This window comes from Jaculus jaculus, chromosome X, assembly GCF_020740685.1.
Source record: "Jaculus jaculus isolate mJacJac1 chromosome X, mJacJac1.mat.Y.cur, whole genome shotgun sequence".
NCBI lineage: Eukaryota > Metazoa > Chordata > Mammalia > Rodentia > Dipodidae > Jaculus > Jaculus jaculus.
In genome coordinates this window covers 91384740-91405896 of record NC_059125.1, presented here as the reverse complement: position 1 = coordinate 91405896, position 21157 = coordinate 91384740, and the positions used below count along the sequence as shown (strand labels likewise).

The 21157-nt window shown below is 38.2% G+C and overlaps 1 pseudogene; it reads left to right on the top strand.

Moving 5' to 3' along the window:
* The first annotated feature begins 3949 nt into the window (after positions 1 to 3949).
* Positions 3950 to 6351, top strand: LOC101613854 (annotated as a pseudogene).
* Positions 6352 to 21157: the final 14806 nt, after the last annotated feature.

The following is a 21157-nucleotide window of genomic DNA, read 5'->3' as shown; positions in this document are numbered from 1 at the left end:
TTTCCAACCAATAGATTAATGTCAGGGTTCTGAGTACATTTATCATAGGATGGGTTAATCTGTGATATCCAGGGAGTAAGTATATTAAATGTGTTTTTGCTTCATTGTATTTTTAGTGGGTAATGAGTTCATTGAGATGCAAATCTGTCATAAGTAAAAGAGCATCTGCATATAAAGGAATGTAAATGATTTTCCTTTCCGTAAACACGAAACTTATACAACTATAATACAAGGATATATTATAATTTTTAATGTTCCCATAGAATAATTAATTTTTAGCTCAAAATCAGATAAATTGAAACTTCTCTGTAAATTTTTTCTTCAAATTTTTTTTGGCCTTTTTAACTCATACCACGTTTTTTTCTTGTAGCATAGTATACACATAAGTTTAAAAGAAATTCGCTCTCCATTTAGCCAGATAAACCTGACAGAGATCCTAAAGAATACTAAATTTAAAAAGAAAGTAGTTTTGTAGATTTTTATATAAATAAATATCTATTCTTGTTTCCTGTCCCAGGCAGCCTTTCACAATTCACTGAGGTTCCAGATCAAAAAAAAAAAAAAGATGGTTCACATGGTATTATATATTGCTTCTAATATAAAGAACATTATCAAGTCATTTACTGAAGATGATCTAGTTTTATTTGTTAGGGAATGAGAACTCATTATTTTTACTCATGGGATATATTTTGTTAGCAGCTGTCAGATTATGTCAGCACCTGCCAACAATAGTTCATGAATTGGAGAGATATTGACAATTTAAGGAACATCAGGGATTATTATTGCTTTTCCTCAGACATGTACTCTGAACTTCCTCAAGTTTATGGCAATTCAGTGTAACATGTATTTACTGACTTGTCATTTTCTGTTTGCAAATTTTACTATTTATGTATCCTTAACAGTCCCATTTTAGGATCCAGGAATATATAAATGACCTCTTAGAAATTAGTTTTAGACTTATGGATGGAATTATGACAGAGGTATACAGAATTCCCATATACCTTATCTTCAATTGTTCCCAGTACTAACATTTTGCATGAGAAGGGCACATATGTTATAATCCATAAACTTTATTGAGCATTTATATTAATTAAAATCCATTCTTAACTTGGATTTCTTTAGTTTTCACACACTGTCCCTTTTTTTGTTCAAAGATACTGTCCTGGATGTCATAGTATATTTAACTTAGTTTAAGAAAGTTTCAATTTCCTTGTTTTTAATGACTGAGACTTTTGAGAAGTACTGGTGGGATATACTGTAACATGTCTGTCAATTAAGAATTGTCTGATTTATTTAAAAAAATGTGACTGCACTGGGATCATATATTTTAGAAAGAAGTACAGTGATCATTACAATGTACCAAGGTGCATATAACAATGGGACTTATCACTATTGATTCCATCTTGTTAGATCACCCAACTTCACACTGTTTCACAGGCTTTAAAGTTTCAGGGGAAGGAGGGTCCCATTACCTCCTTTGAATTAGAACTGTAAATCTGTATGTTCTCATTTATAATGAAATCTTGTTAGATACAGGGCTCAAAATCCTGAAAAAAAGTAATATATGTTTGTATATTAATAAATATATTAATTATATTACATAAAATACACAGGTCTTTAAGTATAATAGTATTTATGTGCATCTAAGTTAGACGACTTACTCCAACTCTACTTCACCTCCAATGAGATTATTTCAGACCTACCCTGATCATCAATAAATTTCCACCCCAATATTGAGAAACCTACCTCCCATCATCCATCATCCATTCAGTTAATTCTTTAATTCTAGTATGTATGTATTGCATATTCAGAATAGATAATGTGTATGTCTGTGAACCCATTTAACATCTAGACCTTCTTGGCACAATTTCTTGCTTTCAGTCTTACATGCTCTACACACTTCCAGATTTACCTAGATCAGCAATTTATTCCTCCCTACAGTGACTTGTTTATATCCATTTGTAATGGGTTTAGATTCCTTTGTCATATCTTGCATTCAATCCTGGAACACTTACTTTAAGACTATATTTTATCCTGTAATGTTTTATTGGTTTCAACAGATACTTGCAATCTTGAATTCACTACCAAAGTATCAAGCAAGATAGTTTCACTACCTTAAAAATTGTCTTGTGCTTCACCAAATCATTTTCCACCTGAAAACTAGCTTGGACTTCCATTATGATATCACTTGAATCTACTGAGAAAGAATGTTTGAGCTGGGCGTGGTGGCACACACTTTTAATCCTAGGACTTGGGAGGCAGAGGTAGGAGGATCACCGTGAGTTCAAGGCCACGTTGAGACTACAGAGTTAATTCCAGGTCAGCCTGGACCAGAGTGAGACCCTACCTCGAAAAACCAAAAAAAAAAAAAAAAAAAAAAAAAAAAAGAATGTACCTTGATCCTAGATGTGTTTTATAAAGCTGTGGAGACTACCATTTTTTAACGTGTAAAGAGATTTTACTATTGAAAACATGTTAAGTTTTCCCTAAAATATTTCTGTGTGAATTGATATTATGAAATATTTTCTTATTTAGTATTATCAATATAGCAGATTTCATTGATCATCTTCTGAATATTGAGGTAGATTTATGTTTTGGTGATCTTGTAGAGAATGTACTACCAACCAAAATTAATTCAGAAGATGAGACTGATAACACTCCATACAAATACCATAGTATGAAATGTTTTTAATGACATGAGATATCATTCACAGTGATGGAGCTTAGTGTGCAAAAGGCTTACCATGCAAGCATGAGGATCTGAGTTCAGATCCCCAGTCCTCATGTAAAATGCTCTGCACCATGGTGCCATCTTGAAATCCTCTGGCTAGGCAGGCAGAGAAACAAGGAATCCCTAGACTCACAGGCTAGTTTAGCCAAAATCATTAGGTATGTGGTACACCAAGATTTGATCTCAACATAAAATGGAAAGCAATAGAGTAAAAAACCAGAAGCTGATCTCTAGTATCCACAAGCATGTACCAACATGTGCAAACACTTCCCACAAACACATGTACATTCACTTGCATATAAGTGTGTATATATAAACATACACACCTTGGATACATACACGTGCAACAACAAAAAAGGAAAGCCATTTGTAGAGAGTAGGGTGGTTGATAAAAAAATTTCAAAATTGTGGCTGGAGAGATGGTTTGGTGGTTGAGTGCTTGCCTATGAAGCCTAAGGACCCCAGTTCAAGTCTCAGTTCCCCAGGACCCACATTATCCAAATGCACAAGGGGGTGCATGCTTCTTGAGTTGGTTTTCAGTGGCTGAAGGCCCTGGCGTGCCCATCCTCTCTCTCTCTTTCTATCTGCCTCTTTCCCTCTCTGTCTTTCACCTTTAAATAAATAAAATAAAAACTTTTTAAAAATTCAAAATTGGGTTGGAGAGGTGCCTTAGTGGTTAAAGCACTTACCTACAAAGCCAAAGGACCTAGGTTTTATTCCCTAGGACCCACATAATCCAGATGCAAAAGGTGGCACATGCATCTGGAGTTTGTCTGCAGTGGCTGAAGGCCCTGGCAACTCTATTCTCTCTATATTGGCCTCTTTGTACCTCTCTTTCAAATAAATAAATAAAAATAATAAAAAAAAGAATTTCAAAATTGGATTGAGAGATACCACTGAAAGGAGACAGGAATGCCAGAGTTTGAACCTCCAAAATAGTGTACCAGAGGTTAAAAAGTAAGGTACACCTTGTCTTTCTCATTAGTTTAACTATATGTGAGATGGAAGGAAATGGGTAAGCAATGAGTCATTTATTATTCAACATTAATTGGCTTTATTTTGCATCCCTAGAATCAGGAAAACTTCTAAGAAAATAAACTTGAATAAGTGTCACATGATCTAAGAGGAAACAGCTGGTTTTAAAGATAGAGTAGTGTTGAAAAGGGCATAAATGAAGAATAAAGGCTCTGGTCATTTCAAATTTATTATCCTTATAAGATGGAGATAGATAAACAGAACAATGGTAAAGTAACTGAATGGTTAAAATCAGTAATTTCAGAATAACTATTTTTGAAGACCAATGCTTAAGGAACTTCATTGTTACACTAATTTAATTGGTATTTTTCAGAAGGTGTGTTTCTTAAAAAGTGTTGTCAAACATGAAAACCTAAATTAAACTCATTGCTATGGGTTACATATCTGATATAAATCTCACTTGATTGTGATAGAAAACTCTTTTGTATATTTTTAGACAGAATTTTCTAATATTTTATTGTTATCTGTGTCCATTTTCTGCAGTATTTATTTATTATAATGTGTTTATTTGGATTTAGTGTTTTCATAATAGTAAGCTCATAGAATGAGTTAAATATTCTTTGTGATTCTATGATATGAAATCCATGAACTCTTTTATACAATTCACCAGTGTAGTCATGTAAAGCAATTCATTAATTTTTAGAATGAGATAATTGATTTAATTTTACAAGTAGATACAGAAATATGAGACTTTCTCTATATGAATTTTAGTTTGTCTTTTGAGTAATTGGCTCATTTCATATAATTCATCAAGTTTATCAACATAGATCACAGTTACATTCTACCCTATTATATTTTTATTCTTTTTTACCCTATTATATCTTAATGTGTATAAGATTATTTGTAATGACTCTTTTTGCATTTCTGTTATTATTAATCACATTTTCTCTATTTTATTCCTGATAAGCCTGGCTAGAAATTTGCTAATCTAACTGATGGTAGCAGTTAGCCTTCTCAATGTTGGGACAAAACACCCAATGAGCAGCAGCTTATTTGAAGAGTTTATATCCAGCTTACAGTTTTGAGAGGAAGTTTGGGAAATATACCAGGAGCCACAGCACAACCTGGCATCACGTTTCAATGGCAACAGGAAGGAAGTTATGTAAAATTGGGCTTGGAGATGGGCTGTATTACCCCAAAGCTAATCCCAGTAATAAACCTACTCTAACAACGCTCCAACTCCCCAAAGCCCAATGACTTTCTCAAATTGCCACCAGTTGAGTAATAAGTATTCAAAAGATGTTGACCTTCCCTCAACTCCAGCTATTTGTCTCTATTTCCTGTCATCATGTTATTTGATTTTGGCTACAAAATTTGTTATTATCTGTAATTATTTGTTAGGCTTAACTTCTTTCTCTAGATTCTTGAGGTAGAAGCTGAGAGTGATATTTTAGACAGATTTTCTAATATATATATGTATGTGTGTATGTATATTATAAGCTTTTCTCTCAATAATGATGTTGCTGTGCCCCAGCCAGTGGGGAGTTAAACAAGGACCCAAGGAGAAATTAACCTGGATGAGAGACAAGAGACACAAAGAAGGAGACCAAGTATATATTCCGATCAAGGTCTCTGAATCTTTATTTTTTACACAGTGGTTATATAGGGGAAGAAAAAGGGGGAATAAACTGGCTGATGTGATTTAGGGCCTTGGAATTGTCTCCAGCTGATCCAGAAGGAATTGAGTGACTTGCAGAGGGATTCTCCTGCCCAGTGTTCAGCAGGACCTGTGGGTGATGACTTGTTCCACTGGCAGGCCACCATCATGGGCCTGAGTGACAGTCCTGACCAAGGAGGTGTTTTTTTCCTGACCATCCACTTTCCTACAGATTATTCTTTCAAACCCCCAAAGGCCCTCAACTTCCCTGATATTTGGCCAAAGGACAGATTGTGATGATGGGGCCTTTTCAGGTCACAGGTTGCTTTCACTACCAAAAACTACCATCTCAATAGCAACAGCAATGGCAGCAGCTGCCTGGACATCCTGCGGTCACAGTAGTCTCCAGCACTTACTGTGTCCAAAGGTAGAAACATTGACACTTTTCTGCATGCCCTGTCTTTCAGTGTTTACCCTCTTGCTGATTGTTCTTTTGTCCATCAGCTCTCTTCTGTGTGACCCCAACCCTGATGACCCACTGGTGCCAGAAATAGCCCACACCTACAAGGCTGACAGAGAGAAGTACGCGTCCTCTTTGGGTTGCCTTTGTGCCCAGTTGCCCAGGTTCCAATGGGCATCTTCCCGCCCAAGCCCAGCCTGTGTATGCAGTGGGTGTGCCCTGGGTTTAGCCTCCTGGCTTTCACAAACATGTCCTCTGACTCTGAGGAGGGAGTGGGGAGAAAAGGACTTCACCCCCTTGGACAGCTCATCAGCTGCCACCGCCGAATCCTAAGATACTGTTGCTAAGTCCTTAGTCCATAGTCAGTGGTTAGCCAACAATGAACTCAAAAGACTATGAGAAGAAAATTCTGGTTTCTTACATAAAATAAGGGATTATGTGCTTGGGCATATGCAGAGTGAAGCAGAAACCAGTCAAGGTGGGTACAACAGGCTAGTAAGAGAATGGACGCAGAAATACGCTATGTGAGTGCCTCCAAGATTCCACGGGAGACATTTCCAAATTGCTCACCAGGCAGAGGTCCTCCTGTGGCATTCTGAGCTGTTGATTGAGCCTGCAGAGAATCCTCTGTTCTGCACGTGCTGTTGGGAACACACTTCCTCTGGTCACAGCCTGTTGGTGCCACTTGGCCATGGTGGCTTTAACAACACCACATCTTTGATGCCAAAACAACAGCCACTGTTACTATCATTAGCCTTCCTAGTATGCTGGAACTGGTTTGTGTACCCTAGCTCACCTGCTTATTTAGCATTTTATTTATTTATTTATTTATTTATTAGTTTTGTATTCAGCAGATACAGGCAGTTTGGTACCATTATTAGGAGTTGATTTTTCTCTGTGTTGGTCTCCTTCCCCCTTGTGCTGGTATCTGGTTCATCAGGAAAACAGCACCCTTGCTTGTTTCACTAATTATCTTAGTTTCAGCCGGGGCCCTTTGGAGGTATGATGGGGTGGTTCTCTCCTTAGGATCTGCATCTATCTGAAAAAGAGAAGTAATTCTCCAACAGAGAGTAAGTTAGCAGTAGGATAAATGAGATAACCATTACTTTTCTTATAGAGAGTTTAATAGGTGTAGGCCCTCTTATAGCCCATGATTGATGGTAGCTTGATATTGGAGAGTGGGTTAAAGTTTGGACATACTTCTGACTTGTTTCCCAGCTCCAGCTATGGGTCTTGTACCACTGAAGGGATCAGTTAGCCAAATAAAGAGCAGTTGGTTCCCCACCATGGCTTTGTGCCACTATTGCATTGTGTGGGCATCACAACACGTTATTTGCTGCTAAGTAGGTTAGACCATGAGTTGCTTGGACAGATATTGGTCGTTTCCCCCAGTCGCCCATGAGCACCTTCTGGCACTAGACACACTGACTGTCTGGGGACTGACTCTCTCCTGGCTTCCAGCCATACCATTCCATTTTATGTGTCAGCTGCATATGGTGTCTTCAGCAATAGGGTCTTATCACTAACCTTTGGTGGGTCAGCAAGTACTCTGACAGAAATCTGTCATTCTTTTAGGAAACATTGTAGGTTTCTCTGATCAAAAGCTCATTGTGGATGATAGCCCCATGCTGGTACTGGGAGTTACAGGTCAGTGCCCACTAAGAAAATGAGGGAAAAAATAACTTATATACAAGAGTTAGAGAGACGAGAGAGAGAGAGAGAGAGAGAGGGAGAGGGAGGGAGGGAAGATGTAGAAGATTTAGGTACACTTGATCCTACACTCTCCAGTGTCTTTTGGTTCAGGTGTTTCCTGTAAGGGCCTGGTGAAGGTTCAGCCATTTGGTCTGCCTTTTAGGAAGTAGAATTTTATGGTACCATTGCTGTTTGGGTCTAGATTAGTGTTTCCCACCTTTTTGGTGCCCAACCCTCCCTCCCCATCCATCCTAGTGTCTAGTCCATGAGATGCTTGCGGGGTATGTAAGGTATCTTGGGTAGATTCAGGTTAGATGCTGTAAATGAGTGAGACTATGTGCCATTCTTTTTTTTTTTTTTTTTTTCTGTGATTGGGTAAGTTCACTGAGAATGATCTGTTCCAGGTTCAACCATTTTTCCTTAAATTTCATTGGGTCAATTTTTCTTACTGCTGCATAGAATTTCATTGTGTAGATATACCACACAGTTATCTGTTCTTCTAGTGATGGACATCTGGGTTGATTCCAGCTCTTAGCTTTTACGAATTGAGCCGCTACAAACATGGTTGAGCAAATCTCTCTGGCCTGTGGTTTGAAGGTTTTAGGGTAGATGCCCAGTAAGGGAATAACTGGGTCTGTTGTTATCTCTATATTCAGCTTTTTCAGGAGTCTGCATATTGCTTTCCAAAGTGGTTGTACCATCCTACATTCCCACCAACAGTGGATGATTGTTCCTGTTTCTCTACATCCTCGCCAGCATTTATTTTCATTTCATTTTTTGAAGTTTGATATCCTTATTGGGGTAAGGTGCAATCTCATAGTTGTTTTAATTTGAATTTCTCTGATGATTAGGGATGATGAACATTTTCTTTTTTTAAATTTTTTTTGTTCATTTTTATTTATTTATTTGAGTGTGACAGAGAGAGAAAGAGACAGAGAGAGAGAGAAAGAGAGAGAGAGAGAGAGAGAATGGGAGCACCAGGGCTTCCATCCACTGCTAACAAACTCCAGATGCATGCACCCCCTTGTGCATTTGGCTAACGTGGGTCCTAGGGAATCAAGCCTCAAACTGAAGTCTTTAGGTTTCACAGGCAAACACTTAACCGCTAAGCCATCTCTCCAGCCCTGGTGAAAAATTTTTTTTTGATTTTTTTTTGTTCATTTTTTATTTATTTATTTGAGAGCGACAGACATAGAGAGAAAGACAGATAGAGGGAGAGAGAGAGAATGGGCACGCCAGGGCCTCCAGCCACTGCAAACGAACTCCAGACGCGTGCGCCCCCTTGTGCATCTGGCTAACGTGGGACCTGGGGAACCGAGCCTCGAACCGGGGTCCTTAGGCTTCACAGGCAAGTGCTTAACCGCTAAGCCATCTCTCCAGCCCCTGGTGAAAATTTTTTAAGTGTGTGTTTGCCATTTGTATTTCTTCCTCTGTGTACTGCCTGTTCAGGTCTTTGCCCCATTTTGTGAGTGGGGTGTTTGGCTTCTTACTGTTTAGATTTTTGAGTTCTTTGTAGATTCTAGAGATTAGGCCTCTATAAGTTGGATAACACACAAATATTTTCTCCCATTATGTGGATAATCTATTGGATTTGCTTATTGTATGCTTGTCTGTAAAGAAACTCTTCAGCTTCATGTGATCCCATTGGTTGAGTGACTGTTTAAGATTGTGAGCTACTGTGGTTTTGTTCAGGAAGTCTTTTTCTTTCCTATATCATGGAAAGTACTTCCTATATTTTCTTCCAGTAGTATTCGACTTTCTGGTCTTATGTTGAGGTCTTTGATCCATTTGGATTTGAGTGTAGTGCATGGTGAAATGTGTGGATCAAGTTGCAGTTTCCCACATATGGTTATCCAGTTTGTCCAGCACCTATTGTTCAAGATGCTGTCTTTTCTCCAGCCTATATTGTTTGGGCCTTTGTTGAATATCAAGTAGCTATAGTTGCTTGACCCAAAGTCCGGGTCCTCAAGTCTATTCCCTTGGTCTATACTCCTATTTTTATGCCAGTACCATGCTGTTTTTATTACTATGGCTTTGTAATATAGCTTTAGATCAGGTATGATGATGCCACCAGAGGTATTTCTTTTGCTGAGAATATGTTTGGATATGTGATTTCCTGCTTATTTCTGTGGGACCAGGCCCTGTATGTCTTGTTCCCTTGTCCTTAAAGAATGCCACACTCACTGTGGCACCATACAGGGTCCCAGCCTGGCCCATCACCATGTGCCCTTTGCCTTTTGAACTCAGTGCCATCTTGGTTGCCCATTGCATAGCAGGCTTGCCTCTTACCCTGTCTGCCACAGAACCATGTCCTAAGGTATCTTGAGTGCATTCTGGAGGCTTCTGGGAATTGGAACAGTGTCACTGGAAAGTGCTTCTTCTGTCTCCTGCCATCTTCCTCTGCACTGGGACATGCTGCCTTTTTCTTCTCATACCAAACAGTAGCAAATGGAGAATTTCAGGATATGAAGCATATAGCACCCTGTGAGAGATGACTTTTAGAAGCAAGAGCAAATTAAGAAACATGGAGAGACTTGTGTTATGCTTTTCTGTGTGACAAGATTCTCTATCCATGTCCCCACTTCTTCTCATAGGGCACCTACATGAAGCTCAAGTATAAACCATTCAACAGACTGGGACATAATGGGGGGTAGACCCCTAAATATAAATAAAAAGGAAATTACTCATCATTAAACCAAGATGAAATGTATCATATAATTCTACTATATTACTGATAAGCAAAATTATCTATTTTTGGTTTCATACTATAGTGGGACACAATGTCAACTATGGATAACTAATGTTCTTACATATCAAACAGAATAGTTTTTTTTTTAATTTAATTTATTAGTTTTCTTTTCAGTAAATACAGGCAGTTTGGTACCATTATTTAGGCTCATCTGTGATCTACCCCCTCCCATTAGACCCTCCTTGTTAATGAAAATGGGTCATGCATTGTGGAGTTAGCCCCCAGTTATTGGTATGATAAATGTCTCTGCAAATCATGACCCAACATGTGACTCTGACATTCTTTCCGCCCCCTCTTCCACAAAATTTCCCTGAGCCATGTTGGGTTCATTTTTGGTCTGCTTCAGTGCTGAGGTGTTGGGGGCCTCTGAGGCTCTGGCTCTCTGATTTGGTAGGAGTTGATTTTTCTCTGCGTTGATCTCCTTCCCCTTTGTGCTGGTATCCGGTTCACAGGAAAACATCACCCTTGCTTATTTCACCAGTTGTCCTTAGTTTCAGTTGGGCCCCTTTTGAGGTATTTTGGGGCAGCTCTCTCCTTAGGATCTGCATCTATCTGGAAAAGAGAAACAGATTCTCCAACGGAGAGTAAGTTAACACCCGGAAAATTGAGATAACACTTACTTTTTTGATAGACAATATGATGGGTTTAGGCCCTCTTATACCCCGTGATTGATGGTACCTTGATATTGTAGAGTGGGCTTGTGTTTGGGTATGGTTCTGACTTGTTTCCCAGCTCCAGCTATGGGTCTAGTACCACTGAGTGGATCAGTTAGCCAAATCAAGAGCAATTGATTCCTCACCATGGCTGTGTACCACTATTGCACTTGGGTGGGCATCATATCCGGTTATTTGTTGCTAATTAGGTTAAACAATGTGTTGCTTGGACAGATCTTGGTCATTTCCCCCAGTCGCCTATGTAGCGCCTTCTGGCACTAGACACGCTGACTGTTTGGGGACCAACTCTCTCCTGGCTTCCAGCCATGTCATTCCATTTTACGCGTCAGCTGCGTATGGAGTCTTCAGCAATAGGGTCTTACCACTGGCCTTTGGTGGGTCATCAAGTACTCTGACAGAAGTCTGTCATTGTTTTGGGAAACCTTGTAGGTTTCTCTGATCAAGAGTTCATTGTGGATGGTAGTTAGGGTCTCACTCTAGTTCAGGCTGACCTGGAATTCACTATGTAGTCTCAGGGTGGCCTTGAACTCATGGAAATCCTCCTACCTCTACCTCTTACCCTGCACACCAAGTGCTGGGATTAAATGTGTGAGCCACCACACCTGGCTCAGAATAATGTTTTAAGATTACATTTCTCTTTAAAGTTCTATTGATTCATTCAATTTTATATAGTGAATCACTTTAGGCAACACTGCTATTCAGTCTGAGGCATATAATTTAATCATTTAGGTAAGTTTCCTCCCACTAACCACTCTTGCTAAACATGCTATATATGGTTTTGATAGCAAAAGCAAGAGGGCATTTTAAAAAATATTATATTTTTATTTATTTTCTTGATTGAGAAAAATCGAACAAAAGAGAGAGAGAAAGAGAAAGAATTGGCACACCAGGTCCTTCAACCACTACAAACGAACTCCAGATGTCTGCACCCCTTTGTGCATCTGGCTATTGTTGGTCCTGGGGAATCGAACCAGGGTCCTTTGGCTTGGCAGGCAAATGCCTTAACTGCTAACCCATCCCTCCAGCCCAAGGGGGTATTTTTTAAGTAAAAACTTTTGGTAGAGTATCAAATTAATTTAAACTTAGTTTAATAAAAACATTTTTTTTCTAAAAGCCAAGAAGAGACTCAATACATTACAAAATGGAACACTCAGCATTTTTTACTTAATAAAAATTAAAATAACCATGAAATACCCAATACAGCATGCCTTCTTTCTCCCAAAAACTGAGTAACTATGGAATATATGTTTCTCTATACCTCTCCCATGATAAAAGAAGTTGTTTGGAAGAATCAATAGGTAATTTTTCTGCCTTTTGTTACTTAAAATCCAAATTGCTTTATGCACAGTGAGTTGTTTTGACATAAATCAAAACTATTTCTGTCATTTTTCCTTCATTGAATTTGTGACTTAAGCCTAGTTATTTAACCTTCTCTAGTTTGTTGCAGTATTAAAATGAAATGCTATATGAATTCTAAGTAAGAAAAGGGTATCAACTATTTCAACCTTCTCATTTTGTAGTTGTAGAAACTGAGATTCAGAGGTATTAGATGATTCTTCTTTTTAGAAAGAGAAACAACTACTCAGTAATGAAATATTTCTAATAAATATGACATAGGATTAACTTCTATTTAAAAAAAATAAAAGCAACAACAACAACACACACACACATGTTTCAACCTGTATACCATGCAGCATGCAATGTCTGACAAAGTCCCAAGGTTACTCTTTCATTTTCTGCTGAATCCCTTTGGGTCTCCTTTGTATTACTACTCTTATGCTTTGGGAGTCACCATTAAATAGCATAAGTTTCACTTGAACACAAATTTTGTGATACACAAAGGAGTTGATTTGATAGCTCAAATGACTACCAAGTAGCTAGCTTTAAGTTCTGTACAGTGTTCTTATTTTGGACCAAGAGATGATCCTTATTCCAGGTGGGATAGAGTGAGATTACAAAAGATGCATCATATAACTCAGAGCTGGGTATAATATAAAACAAAATTTTTATTTAAGCTATTTTTTAATGTTTTGTTTTATTTGTGTTCATTATAGTGAACTGAAATGAGAAAACACAGAGAAGAGGGAACTATTATTTCATTGTCTCCTACTCAACAAGGCACAGACTTCACTTCAGGATGCTGGAGTAAAGAATAGGCACCAGCCTCCAGATATGAACTTTCTGGTGCATCCATGATTTTACAATAGAGGCTGTGACTCCAAAAAGACCTGTACATTATTTAGCCTATCAACAATGTAACATAGAAGACAGAGGTAGACAAAAAGAATGAGACATCAAAATATAAGGGCTACTTGGAAACAGGAGGTGGTTCTCTGAAATAGGGATGGGCAAATGGGATAGAGAATAATAGGAAGAGAACACAATCAAATTATAATATGTTCATGTATTAAAATCCTCAATCAAAATTAAAAGTGGACTTGAATGCTTTAACCAACCAGTTTCCAGCTGGAATAGTAAGAATGGTCCAGGTTACTTACTAGTACAGCTAATCTCTAATCAAGTACAGCTGAGAAGGAAGCTCCCTCATTTCAACCAGTTGTCACTCATTACACACAGGCTGTACTTAAGGCAAAATAAATACAGTTGAGAGGGAAACTCCCTTCTTTCAACCAAATGCTACTCATGGCACATAGGCTGTACCTTGATCACAATATGCTGAAAATAATGGAGTCTTGACTACATTTCATCTCATGCTTTGTGGTCACTGGCAAGTAGAGGAAAGCTAAGAATACACATGAGTTTCGTCTACCTCAACTTTTTTTAAAAATTATTTATTTATTTATTTGTTTGAGAGTGACAGACACAGAGAAAATGACAGATAGAGGGAAAGAGAGAGAGAATGGGCGAGCCAGGGCTTCCAGCCTCTGCAAACGAACTCCAGACGCATGCGCCCCCTTGTGCATCTGGCTAACGTGGGACCTGGGGAACCGAGCCTCAAACCGGGGTCCTTAGGCTTCACAGGCAAGCACTTAACCGCTAAGCCATCTCTCCAGTCCTCGTCTACCTCAACTTTTGCTAATGTATTGAATGAGTAAAAGACCATTCAAAATGAAAAATAAACTGTTGACTCCTCATTATGCAGAAAAGTATCTGGAACAAGAAAGTGAGTTGATGATGTTCTCTATGCATCAAGAAACAAAAATAAAAATCAAATGCAGATCTCAGAAACTATTCAATGAAACAAAAATTGGATTAGATTACTTTATACAGCAATATATGTACTAAGGCATTGTAGAAGATAATAGATTAATCATCTTTCAATTAAACAGCTCAGTGTTGTGGTCTTCAAAAGAGAGGAATTGAGCTCTACAAAAACAATACCTATTTCAGAGTACCTGTTACTCTATCCAATGTTGTATCCCTGTGGGCAATATTATTAGAAGTTACACACTGCAAGAAAGAAGAGGAGGGAGATTAAGACCCTGTATAACAACATTTAGTCAGTCACTCACAAAGAAACAAAAATCAATAACAAGCTCCTAAAGGTGGCATTACCCAGAGTTACTAATACATATTATCTAAAGTGTCCACTTTACAGAAAATATTATGGCACCTATGAAGAAACAATAAAGTATCTCATACAGCCAGGGAAAGAGGCACAAAAATTGTCTTGAGGAAGACTAGGTGTTCAATTTATAATGAAAAAACTTAAAGTACATGTTGCAAGCATGGTAATAAGGCAAAATGAGATAATAATTGCAGTGAAAAAGGAAGGTATGGTGATAATAACCCCTCAATAAAATTGTCAGTAAAAAGACTAGAGCTGGAAAACAACATGTGAATCACTAAAGGAACATTGAATTGATTGGAACACATAATGAGAAAATGTAGAAATATGGTTATACCAGAAAAATTAGGAATATTATGAAAACAATGACAGGGATATCCAGATTGTAACACAAACCAAGTTATGTAGAATAGAGTCTCAAATAGGACAAAAAGAGTAGAGAACATAAAATGTACTTGCAAAAGCAAATACTAAAATTAAGCAGATTTGTTCTAAAACAACAACCTACATTTCTGTGCTAGTTATTTATCACACCATTATGACTAAATTCCTAACTAAAAGCAATTAAGGTAAAAAGGGTTTATTCTGGCTCAGAGTTTGAGTGGTAGCAGTCCATCATGGCAATTCAGAAGACAGGACATCAGTACCATGAGGCACCTCATCACATTGTGTTTACAGTCAGGCAAAGAGAGGTAAATTCTGGTGTTCATCTTGATTTCTCCTTTCTCCCTTCATATTCAGTGTAGAAACCAGCCCATGAAGAAGACAAGCACACATTCAGAGTGGATCTTCCCACTGTGTCTCAAAGACAATGCCTGTGGTGTTTTCCCTAGGTGATTCCAATTCTGGTCCCATTAATTTTAATCTTAGTCATTTTTTTCTGAGATTTTGTTTCCTATGTATAATGTTTTATCAGTATCTGGCATGTCTTCCAACAAGAAATTCTATCAGCTTCTGTTTATGTGGTAATATCTTTATTTCACATTCATTTTTGAAGTAGAGCTATGTTGACAATAGTTTTAGTTATCAGGGTGTTTTAGAACATTAGTTCTTCTGATTCTTACTGTTTATACTGAGAAAACTTGGATATATTCAAATACAATGCATTCATGGAGTTTGAATGTTTAATTTCATATAATTCCCATGTGTTGTAGTTATCTTAAAGTTGCTGGCACACACTTTCAGTCTTTTTAAAGTACACTTAACTGTATGTGTAGCAGTGTGACACCTAATGACCCCAAGACCTGCGTATGTAGAGCAGCATGAGTGCTGGGATTTGTTTTTAAAGGTTTTTACACTTGTTGAAATATACATGCATATAAATATATCTATATCTATCTAAAACACTCCTGGACCATTAACCTAAATTAAATGTCTTAAGAGGTATTAAGCCCTTTTAAACATGTCACCTTTATTGAAGGTGATATTTATAAATATTTCTTTAAGCTTTGTTTTCATAAATTGTAAACTATGTAACATTTATGTATAGTTCTGTAATTTGAATGTTTGTTCAATATAATGAACTACAAGGAATCAGTTTTGTATAGGAGAATGAACCAAATGGTAATCATTAAACAATTGTATTTATATGCTGCAGTCCACTTCAGAGGGAGTGCTCACTGCAGGGAGTACGGTACCCTCTTTAGCACCTGGTGCAGCTCATTGCAGTGCTATCTGTTTTTACCTGAATTCTTTTTTCAATGGAAATGTTTGTTACTGTTCTTCCTTGCAGAGAAACTTTCTTTTTTTCTTTTCTGCTTGAGTTTCAGATCCTTGTTATGTTTATGATAAGGTACTTCTAGCGTGCTCACAAACAGTCCTCTCCCACTTTCAGCACTTTAAACAAATTCCAAATTTTTAAAATTGCTTCCTAATAAGTGCATATAAGACTGATTGCTTTTAGTGGACTATGGATGTGTTGGTGTCAGTTTTAAAACACAACCTACATATTTTGGACAACCCTATATATTTAACTTTCAAAACAAGGTAAAAAAATTATATGCTAGCAGTATATTTGTTATAAGCTGAAGTCCAGAATCATATTCAAGATTGACAATTTTTATTTTTTAATTTTTTTAAGTCACAAGAAACTATTTACAGATTTTAATTGTCTCCAAAGTGTTAAAATCATGTATCACTCATTTTTGCACTTAAATTTTTTTGTATTTATGACAAGATATTTTAAAGGTCCAAGAATGAAAGCCAATCAAGAAGAATAATCTGTAAACCCAAAGGTATCATGTTATAGTAAAGTGTATAGCTAAATGTTTTTAAATCTGTTCTGGTAAGTTGATCAGGGAGAATGGCTTGTAACCCCAAGGTAAGGTGTTATAGTACTTACTATGAGTGCAGCTAAATGCTTTTAAATCTGTTCTAAAGAAATGGGTCAAGAATGCTTCACTCAAGATTCATTTTAGAATGACCAGTACTTTAATTTTCCAACATTTAATATAATTTGAGATGAGTATAGACTTTTATTGAATAGATGGCTTATTGAAAAAATCTAAAGCATTAAACATAAAGAAACATTTTATATATTTACAGTTGCATCGTACATACTAGTAACACATTGCATATAATGTCATTTTATAAGGAAAATAATGGTAGTTAAAAACTTAACAGCCCTACTCAGTCCCTTAGGTGGATTTGGTGAATTCTGAAATGAGAATTGGGAAGCCCAGAGCCAGCTTAGTTGAACATTTATTGGTCGCTTGTGTTTAGGCTGTGGTTGAGGGTCAGGTGATTGAGTTCTGTCATCAGTCGTGAATGAGGGTTGAGGCTGTGAAAGGCAGCGACTACTGTTGCTTTAGTTTGGCTCCCTGAATTTGTAGGAATAAAAGGAACTTTCAGGAATACACTGTGGACAACATAGGAAAAAACACAGCAAAGTGCAGCTTGGGATTTATGAATTTCCTCACAGCTGTGAATATTTTGCTGGGGTACACTGGAGATAGACTACTGAGGAGGACTTCTGGTTAAGATGGTGGTGTAGGTACCACGCCAAAGCAGCCTAGGGGGGGAAAAGACCAAAAAAAAAAAAAAAACCCAGCAAAATACACACTTTTACTAAAAAGTGAGGTGTGTAGGAAATTGAAGCAGCATCAGAGAAATAGAAGAGATCCATAAGATCCAGAGCCCGCACAGGCCGGCAAAAATGGTCCCAGCAGTTCTGCCAACCGTGGCAGTGGCGGCGCAACAAAATGCCACCAGACTTGGTTCCAGCTGCAGGAAAAGCCAGGTGCTGGAGCTTCCCCTCACACCAGTACTCTCCGCAACTCAGGAAACGTGAAGGGAGAGCGGCAGTGAGCAATGGAGGAGCAGACCACGAGGTAGAAGAACACATGGAACAGCAAGAGACCTAGAGCAACTGTGGCTCCCTCCCCTCCCCCACCACCTGAGCCCAGCTCCAGCGAACAGAGCAGTGGTCCCGGGACCTGGCCATGCCAACTTGGGCCGACAGCAGGACCCAGTCAGGAGCAGAGACCGGTAGCAACATCAGCAGCTCTGGCACCGGTAACATAGGCCCCAACAGCAGCAGATCCAGTAATGACAGCAGCGGCAGAGCCAGCAGCAGCTGAACCAGGAGTGGCAGCAGCAGCAGACCCAGCAGCAGCAGCTTCAGTGGCAGCAGCAGCAGTGAACCCAGTAGCAGCAGCTTCAGCAGCAGCAGTGGCTCCAGAAGTGGCAGCTACAGCAGCAGCAGAGGCAGCAGCAGCGATGGGTCCAGCAGCAGCAGTTTCAGCTGCTGACAGACACAGCAGAGGCAGATTTAGCAGCAGCAGTTCCAGAACCGGGGGTGTTGATCTGCAGGGCCACACATGCCAGGCTCAGTTTGCACCGCAGGAAAAGCCAGTGCCCAGCTCCAGAAATCAGAACAGCAGCCCGATGACCACGCAGCAACTTGACTGAGACCAAAATCATCCAAGGTAACTGGGATTGCACTAGGGAAGGGTCTCACTTGGTCATAAGCTGACTTGGATCCCTCAACAGACCAGAAATCTTAACCTCTATGTTGATAGAGGATTTGGTTGTTATAATAACTACTCTGGCATACATATTTGAGGCTGCTTTTGTTTGAATGGGTACAGTGTTTAGTTAACTTTCAGAATGTACCTGTATTTTATTCCACTCAGCCTACTTGAATACTCCCATAGCAGGGAAACTCAAACCCTAGGAGCACCTTTGTAGATACTCTGAGAGTCTTAAGAGCCACACCTAACACCTTAAGCTCCTACCCAGAAAATATATAACATCAAATCAATTGATACAGCTAAGAATACCCAGCTAGAAAGAAAGTCCAAGCATTAACTTAATCCAACATGCAAAAATATATACATTATAACACAAGAAACACTAAAAAGCAAGATGATATAAATCCACCTAAAAGTATTAATGCATCAAAAATGACCTCAAGTGAGAATGAGTTAGAGGAAATGCCTGAGAAAGATTTCAAAAGAATGATTGTAAACGTGTTCAAAGAAGTCAGACAACAAAACAAAGGACTCAAAGAGGAACTCAAAGAGGAAATCAAAGGAATCAAACAAGATGCAGGACACCAATTTCATGAAATAAAGAAGGCAATACAAGACATAAATAAGGAAATAGAAATAATAAAGAAAAACCAGTCAGAATTACTAGCAATGAAGAATACAGTTAATGAAATAAAAAAGTCTGTATAAAATCTCACCAGTAGAATGGATGAAGGAGAGGACAGAATATCTAAGCTAGAAGACCAGGTGGCAGATCTAATACAGTCCAACAAAGAGAAAGACAAACTTATAGAAAAGTATGAGTGGGAATTTCAAGATATTCGGGACACTATGTAAAGATCAAATATAAGAATTCAGGGCATAGAAAAAGGAGAAGAATTTCACTGAAAAGCCATAGTAGGCATCTTCATCAAAATCATAGAAGAAAATTACCCCCAAATTGGGAAAGAGGTGCCAATGCAGACACAGGAAGCCTTTAGAACCCCAGCCAGAAAAAACCTGGAAAAAACCTCTCCTCACCATATTTTAATCAAACTTCCAAACACACACACCAAAGAAAAAATATTGAAAGCAGATAGAGAGAAAAATCAAGTTACCTACAAAAGCAAACCCATCAGGATTACAGCAGATTATTCAACACAAACTTTTTTTTCATTTTTATTTATTTATTTGAGAGTGACAGAGAGAGAGAGGGAGAGAGAGACACAAATAGAGAGAGAATGAGTGCACCAGGGCTCCCAGCCACTGCAAACGAACTCCAGATGCGTGGGCCCCATTGAGCATCTGGCTAACGTGGGTCCTGGGGAATCAAGCCTCAAACCAGGGTCCGTAGGCTTCACAGGCAAGCGCTTAACCAATAAGCCATCTCTACAGCCCTCAACACAAACTTTTTGAGCCAGAAGGGGTTGGAGTGATATATTCCAAGTTCTGAAAGATAACAACTGTCAACCAAGGTTACTTTATCCTGCAACATTATCCATTCAAATAGACGGAGAAATAAGGACATTCCATGACAAAGCAGGTTAAAGGAGTATTTGAAGACAAAATCAGCTCTACAAAAAATACTTGATAGAATCCTCGAAGCTGAAGAAAAGGAAGAGCACACACATAAGGAACCTAGAAAAAACAAGCAATACTCAAATACTAGTTAACACAAGAGAGCACATGTAGAACCGGAACCACAAAAAAATAATAATAATAATTGTAAACATAAATACACACCGTTCAATAATATCTCTCAGTATTAATGGCCTCAATGCCCCAACAAAAAGACATAGGTTTGCAGACTGGGTTAAAAAGCAGGATCCTACAATTTGTTGTCTCCAAGAAACCCACCTTTCTACAAAGGATAGACATTGTCTTAGGGTGAAAGGTTGGAACATGGTGTTTCAAGCAAATGGGCCTAGAAAACAAGCAGGGGTTGCTATGCTAATATCGGACAAGGTAGTCTGTAGTCCAACGTTAGTCAAGAAAGATAAAGAAGGTCACTTTATATTGATTAAGGGCACAGTCCAACAGGAGGGCATTACACTCCTAAACATATATGCACCTAACTTGGGAGCCCCAAATTCATCAAACAAACACTATTAGAACTAAGGTCATAGATAACACCGAACACAGTGGTGGTGGGTGACTTTAACAACCCACTCTCATCAATTGACAGGTCATCCTGGGAAAAAATAAACAGAGAAGCAACTGGACTAAATGAGGTCATAAAAGGAATGGACTTAACAGATATATACAGGACATTTCATCCAAAGGCTGCAGAATATACATTCTTTTCAGCAGCACATGGAACATTCTCTAAAATAGACCATATATTAGAACACAAAGCAAATCTTCACAAATTCAGGAAAATTGAAATAATTCCTTGCATTCTATCTGACAACAGTGGAATTAAACTACAAATCAGTAGCAATAAAGGCTATAGAGCATACACAAAATCATGGAAACTAAACAATACACTACTAAATGATGAATGGGTCAATGAAGAAATCAAGAATGAAATAAAAAAAATTATAGAGTCAAATGATAATGAGAACACAACATACCAAAATCTCTGGGGCACAATGAAGGCAGTTATAAGAGGTAAATTTATAGACTTAAGTGCCTATATTAAGAAATTAGAAAGGTTGCAAGTAAATGACCTAATGCTTCACCTTAAAGCCTTGGAAAAAGAAGAACAAGGCAAACCAAAATC